The sequence below is a fragment of the Arachis stenosperma genome, chromosome 5 (genome assembly GCF_014773155.1).
Source record: "Arachis stenosperma cultivar V10309 chromosome 5, arast.V10309.gnm1.PFL2, whole genome shotgun sequence".
In the NCBI taxonomy this organism is placed as follows: Eukaryota; Viridiplantae; Streptophyta; class Magnoliopsida; order Fabales; family Fabaceae; genus Arachis; species Arachis stenosperma.
The window spans coordinates 88,148,605-88,154,604 of NC_080381.1; the positions used below are offsets into that span (position 1 = coordinate 88,148,605).

Below are 6,000 nucleotides of genomic sequence, written 5' to 3' on the forward strand. Positions count from 1 at the left end.
AGTAATTTTCTTGCTCAGCTGACCCACTTGTGCCTCCAAGTTTCTAATGGAGGACCTTGTTTCAGTCATGAAACTTTGAGTGGTTTTGATTAGATCAGAGACCATGGTTGCTAAGTTAGAGTGGTTCTGCTTAGAATTCTCTGTCTGTTGCTGAGAAGATGATGGAAAAGGCTTGCCATTGCTAAACCTGTTTCTTACACCATTATTGTTGTTGAAACCTTGTTGGGGTCTCTGTTGATCCTTCCATGAGAGATTTGGATGATTTCTCCATGAAGAATTATAGGTGTTTCCATAGGGTTCTCCCATGTAATTCACCTCTTCCATTGAAGGATTCTCAGGATCATACGCTTCTTCTTCAGATGAAGCATCCTTAGTACTGCCTGGTGCAGCTTACATTCCAGACAGACTTTGAGAAATCAAATTGACTTGTTGAGTCAATGTTTTGTTCTGAGCCAGTATGGCATTTAGAGAATCAATCTCAAGAACTCTTTTCTTCTGATTTGTCCCATTGTTCGCAGGATTCCTTTCAGAAGTGTACATGAATTGGTTATTTGCAACCATTTAAATTAGTTCTTGAGCTTCTGTAGGAGTCTTCTTCAGATGAAGAGATCCTCCAGCAGAGCTATCCAATGACATCTTGGACAGTTCAGAGAGACCATCATAGAAAATACCTATGATGCTCCATTCAGAAAGCATGTCAGAGGGACACTTTCTGATTAATTGTTTGTATCTTTCCCAAGCTTCATAGAGGGATTCACCTTCCTTCTGTCTGAAGGTTTGGACTTCCACTCTAAGCTTACTCAATTTTTGAGGTGAAAAGAACTTTGCCGAGAAGGCATTGACTAGCTTTTCCCAAGAGTTCAGGCTTTCTTTAGGTTGTGAGTCCAACCATATCCTAGCTCTGTCTCTTATAGCAAAAGGGAATAGCATAAGTCTGTAGACCTCAGGGTCAACCCCATTAGTCTTGACAGTGTCACAAATTTGCAAGAATTCAGCTAAAAACTGATGAGGATCTTCCAATGGAAGTCCATGGAACTTGCAATTCTGTTGCATTAGAGAAACTAATTGAGGCTTAAGCTCAAAGTTGTTTGCTCCAATGGCAGGGATAGAGATGCTTCTCCCATAGAAGTCGGGAGTAGGTGCAGTAAAGTCACCCAGCACCTTCCTTGCATTGTTGGCATTGTTGTTGTTTTTGGCTGCCATGGGTTCTTCTTCTTTGAAGATTTCTGTTAGATCCTCTACAGAGAGTTGTGCCTTAGCTTCTCTTAGCTTTCGCTTCAAGGTCCTTTCAGGTTCAGGGTCAGCCTCAACAAGAATGCTTTTGTCTTTGCTCCTGCTCATATGAAAGAGAAGAGAACAAGAAAGTATGGAATCCTTTATGTCACAGTATAGAGATTCCTTGAGGTGTCAGAGGAACAGAAAAATAGAAGGAATAGGGAGAATAATTCGAACTTAGTGAGATAGAGTTCAAATTGTGCATTGAGGAGGAGTGTTACTCCATAAATAGAAGGATGTGAGAAGAGGGGAAGAAATTTTCGAAAATTAAGAAAAAGATTTTAAAAACATTTTGAAAAATAGTAATTGATTTTCGAAAACTAAGAGTGAAAAAAAAATCAAGTGATTTTTGAAAAAGATTTTGAAATTAGAAATCAAAAAGATATGATTGAAAACTATTTTGAAAAAGATATGATTAAGAAGATATGATTGAAAAGTTATGGTTTTAAAAAAGATATGATTGAAAAGATATGATTTGAAAAACAATTTAAAAAGATTTGATTTTAAAAATTAATGACTTGGCTAACAAGGAATGATATGATTCAAATATTAAACCTTTCTCAACAGAAAAGGCAACATACTTGAAATGTTGAATCAAATCATTAATTGATAGCAAGTATTTTTGAAAATGGAAAGAAATTGATTTTGAAAACATATGATTGAAAAGATATGATTTGAAAAAGATTTGATTTTGAAAAGATTTTGAAAACTTGAAAAAAATTTGCATTAAAAACAGAATCTTCCCTCTTGTGCCATCCTGGCGTTAAACGCCCAGAATGGTGCACATTCTGGCGTTTAACGCCCAAAGCACTACCCTTTTGGGCGTTAAACGCCCAGCCAGGTATCCTGGCTGGCGTTTAAACGCCAGTTTTCCTTCTTCATTGGGCGTTTTGAATGCCCAGCTTTTTCTGTATAATTCCTCTGCTGCATGTACTGAATCTTCAGTTCTCTGTATTATTGACTTGAAAATAGAACCAAGATCAAATAAACAATGCATGCAAGACACCAAACTTAAAATGAGACACTAGACTCAACAAGAAACATAAAATATTTTTGGTTTTTATGATTTTGTAATTTTTTTGGATTTTTCGAAAATTAAGTGGAAAAGAAAATAAAGGTATCAAAATTCTTAATGAGAATTCCAGGAATCATGCAATGTTAGTCTAAAGCTTTAGTCTAAAGAAATTAGACATGGCTGGCCAAGCTTCAGCAGGACATTGCATTCAAGAGCTAAATTGATGAGAATCAATCAGCTTTGGTGATGATAAGAACATCACCTTGAAACACTAGAATTTATTCTTAAGAACTCTGAAGAAAAATACCCAATCTAAGCAACAAGATGAACCGTCAGTTGTCCAAACTCAACAATCCCCGGCAACAGTGCCAAAAACTTGGTGCACGAAATTGTGATCACTACTTTTCACAACTCAAATAATCCCTAGTAATGGCCCCAAAGACTTGGTGCTCAATACCCTGGCATAAACACAACTTCGCACAACTAACCAGCAAGTGTACTGGGTCGTCCAAGTAATAAACCTTACGCGAGTAAGGGTCGATCCCACGGAGATTGTTGGTATGAAGCAAGCTATGGTCACCTTGTAAATCTCAGTCAGGCAGACTCAAATGGTTATGGATGATGTATGAATAAAACATAAAGATAGAGATAGAGATACTTATGCAATTCATTGGTGAGAACTTCAGATAAGCGAATGGAGATGCTTTGTCCCTTCCGTCTCTCTGCTTTCCTACTGTCTTCATCCAATCCTTCTTACTCCTTTCCATGTCAAGCTGTATGTAGGGTTTCACCGTTGTCAGTGGCTACCTCCCATCCTCTCAGTGGAAATGTTCAACGCACCCTGTCACGGCACGGCTATCCAGCTGTCGGTTCTCGATCATGTCGGAATAGAATCCAGTGATTCTTTTGCATCTGTCACTAACGCCCCACAATCACGAGTTTGAAGCTCGTCACAGTCATTCAATCATTGAATCCTACTCCGAATACCACAGACAAGGTTTAGACCTTCCGGATTCTCTTGAATGCCGCCATCAATTCTAGCTTATACCACGAAGACTCTGATCTCATGGAATGGCTGGCTCGTTTGTCAGGCGTGCGCTCGGTTGTCAGGCGAGCAGCAACCATGCGTCGTGTATCAGGAATCCAAGAGATATCCACCCAATCTAAGGTAGAACGGAGGTGGTTGTCAGTCACACGTTCATAGGTGAGTGATGTGTGGAAAACGATCCAACACAAAACTCACCGGCAAGTGTACCGGGTCGCATCAAGTAATAATAACTCACATGAGTGAGGTCGATCCCACAGGGATTGAAGGATTGAGCAATTTTAGTTTAGTGGTTGGTTTAGTCAAGCGAATCAAGTGTTGGTTGAGTGATTTGTGTTTAACAGGAAGTAAATGACAGTAATTGTAAAAGGGGAAGGGCAAATTGCAGTAAATTAAAGAGCAGGAAAGTAAACTTGCAGAATCTTAAAGAACAAGAAAGTAAATGACTGAATCTTAAAGTGCAAGAAATGTAAATAGCATTAACTTAAATGGCAAGAAATGTAAATTGCTTGAATGTAAAAGGGATTTGAGGACTGGGATTGCAAAAACTAAACAAAGAGAAATTAAATTGCAACAATTAATTAAGTAGAATATGAATTGGATCAAACAGAGATTCAAACAGAAAATGAAATTAAAGTGCAACAGGGTTCACAGAAGAACCAAAAGTAAAATTGGGTCTCAGGTCTCAAGAGACTAGGTAGCAGAGCCTAGATCTCTATTTGCCTTCCTAGATCCAAGCTCTCAAAGCAATTGGTAGATAATTGACGAAGAAGCAGTAAAAGTAACAGAAGTGAAATTGAATTGTGCAGAAAAAGATTTGAAGAGAGTTTGAATGGGAATTGAGACAGAATTTCCTCAATTTCTCACACCCAAAACTCAGAAACAGAAGAGTAGAATTGCCCGAGCAAAAAATTGAGGAAGGAGATCAGTCAATTCTCCCTTAATCCTCTGAACTCTCGGTCAAGTCTCTCAAGAACAATTGCCAAAAATTCAAAGCTCAAAGAGAGTGCAAAATTCAAAAGCTTAAAAGTGAAAGTAAAGGTTTAAAGTGAAAAAAAAGTCCTAATTACATCAAACTAACTCCTATTTATACACTTTCTATTCTTGGATCTTGGGATTTGGATGGGCTTTTGATTTTGTGAAGAATTGAATTGAATTGGATTTTTAATTCAATTTTTGGCCCAAAAATAATAGCTCCCAGGAGGCTGCCCTGCCCTTGTGGAGGGCAGGGCAGGATTTGGTGCGTGTTGGTGCTTGCTTGGTGCGGCCAGATTCAAGCTGTGATGCGCGCTGGTGCTGCCAGGATCGTGCCTTGGTGCGCAGAATGCTGCCCTGCCCTCGCGGAGGGCAGGGCAGAAAAACGTGGTGCTGCCAGGATCGTGTGTGGTGCGCGCTGGTGCTGCCAGGGTAGTGATTTGGTGCGCCAGACTCACTTCTTGATGCGCCAGAGTTGTGCACCAACAAAATGCTGCCCTGCCCTCGCGGAGGGCAGGGCAGTGTTTCCAAAATGAAGTCCCGTGTTCGAATCCGGGCAGAAACACACGCTACATCATTTTCCTTGGTTTCTTGGCACGGTAATGGACCTTAGTTCCTAACTTCCTCATGGTCCCGTGTTCAACTCTTGTGGCAAGCATCATAGGCATTTTTCCTTTGATTTTCTTCCTTGGTGAGCCCGATACTGCCCTTGTGGAGGGCAGGGCAACCTTTTCTTCTTCTTGATTCCAAGGCACAAATGTGTGCTCTGCCCTTGTAGTGGGCAGGGCAGAGTTGCCTTCTTTGCTTAGTTCCCTTATGTTGCCCTCCTAGAGGGCAGTGTGCCCTTGTGGAGGGCAATGCTTGCCTCCCCCATTGCATGCGGCACACTTCTCCTCCTTTTGACCACGCTTCCTTCTCCTTGGGTCACGCTTTCTTCAGCCACGCTTTTCTCTTTTTTTTCTTTTCTTCACCTACAATAAACCAAAACAACCACTCAAAGTATCACTAAATTCAAGAGGCTTATAAATCAATTAAAATTCAATTAAAATTAGCTTAAACCTCATGATTTAACATTAATTTCATGGTGGTTGCTTGATTTAAAGAAGTTATGCATTTTCACTCCAAATCACTTACTTAGGATGCAAGAAAGTGCATAAATGCTAACAAAACAAGTGAAATTAGCTTGAAAAATGGGTATATGATGACTTGTCATCACAACACCAAACTTAAATCTTGCTTGTCCCCAAGCAAGCATCAAAACTAAGAGAAAATGAAATGAATAAGAAAAGAACATATATCCTTATTAGGCATATAGCAGAACTTGATCTATGGGGTCTTTATGCAGACAATGATAACTCAAGTTATTGTTTGCTGTTACATAATACACATTTTTCATCAAAGGTTTGCTAAACTTGCTGTTATAAGACTTACTCTTTACTCACTCCCTTGCTAACTTTTCTTGGCTTACAATGCTTAACCAGCTTATTATTCTTTTGGAGGTTTGGTGTCAAATGTTGCAGTAATAGCCTTTGGCTTTATTTGTTTCTTTCTTTTACTCAACATCTCTCCACCACAGACACTTGGCTCACTAATTCTCCTAGGATCATTGATGCCCAGCATCTCTTTGGATAACTAAATGTTCTGTATCTAAGTTGCTCTTTATTGTGGATTTTCAATTGGCCATCCCAAA

General features: G+C 39.5%; 1 non-coding gene across 1 annotated transcript; it reads left to right on the forward strand.

The window, feature by feature from the left end:
* Positions 1-690: 690 nt before the first annotated feature.
* LOC130984498 (small nucleolar RNA R71) lies at positions 691-798 on the forward strand. Its single transcript, XR_009088433.1, has one exon. It is a non-coding gene; the product is annotated as a small nucleolar RNA R71 (small nucleolar RNA).
* Positions 799-6,000: the final 5,202 nt, after the last annotated feature.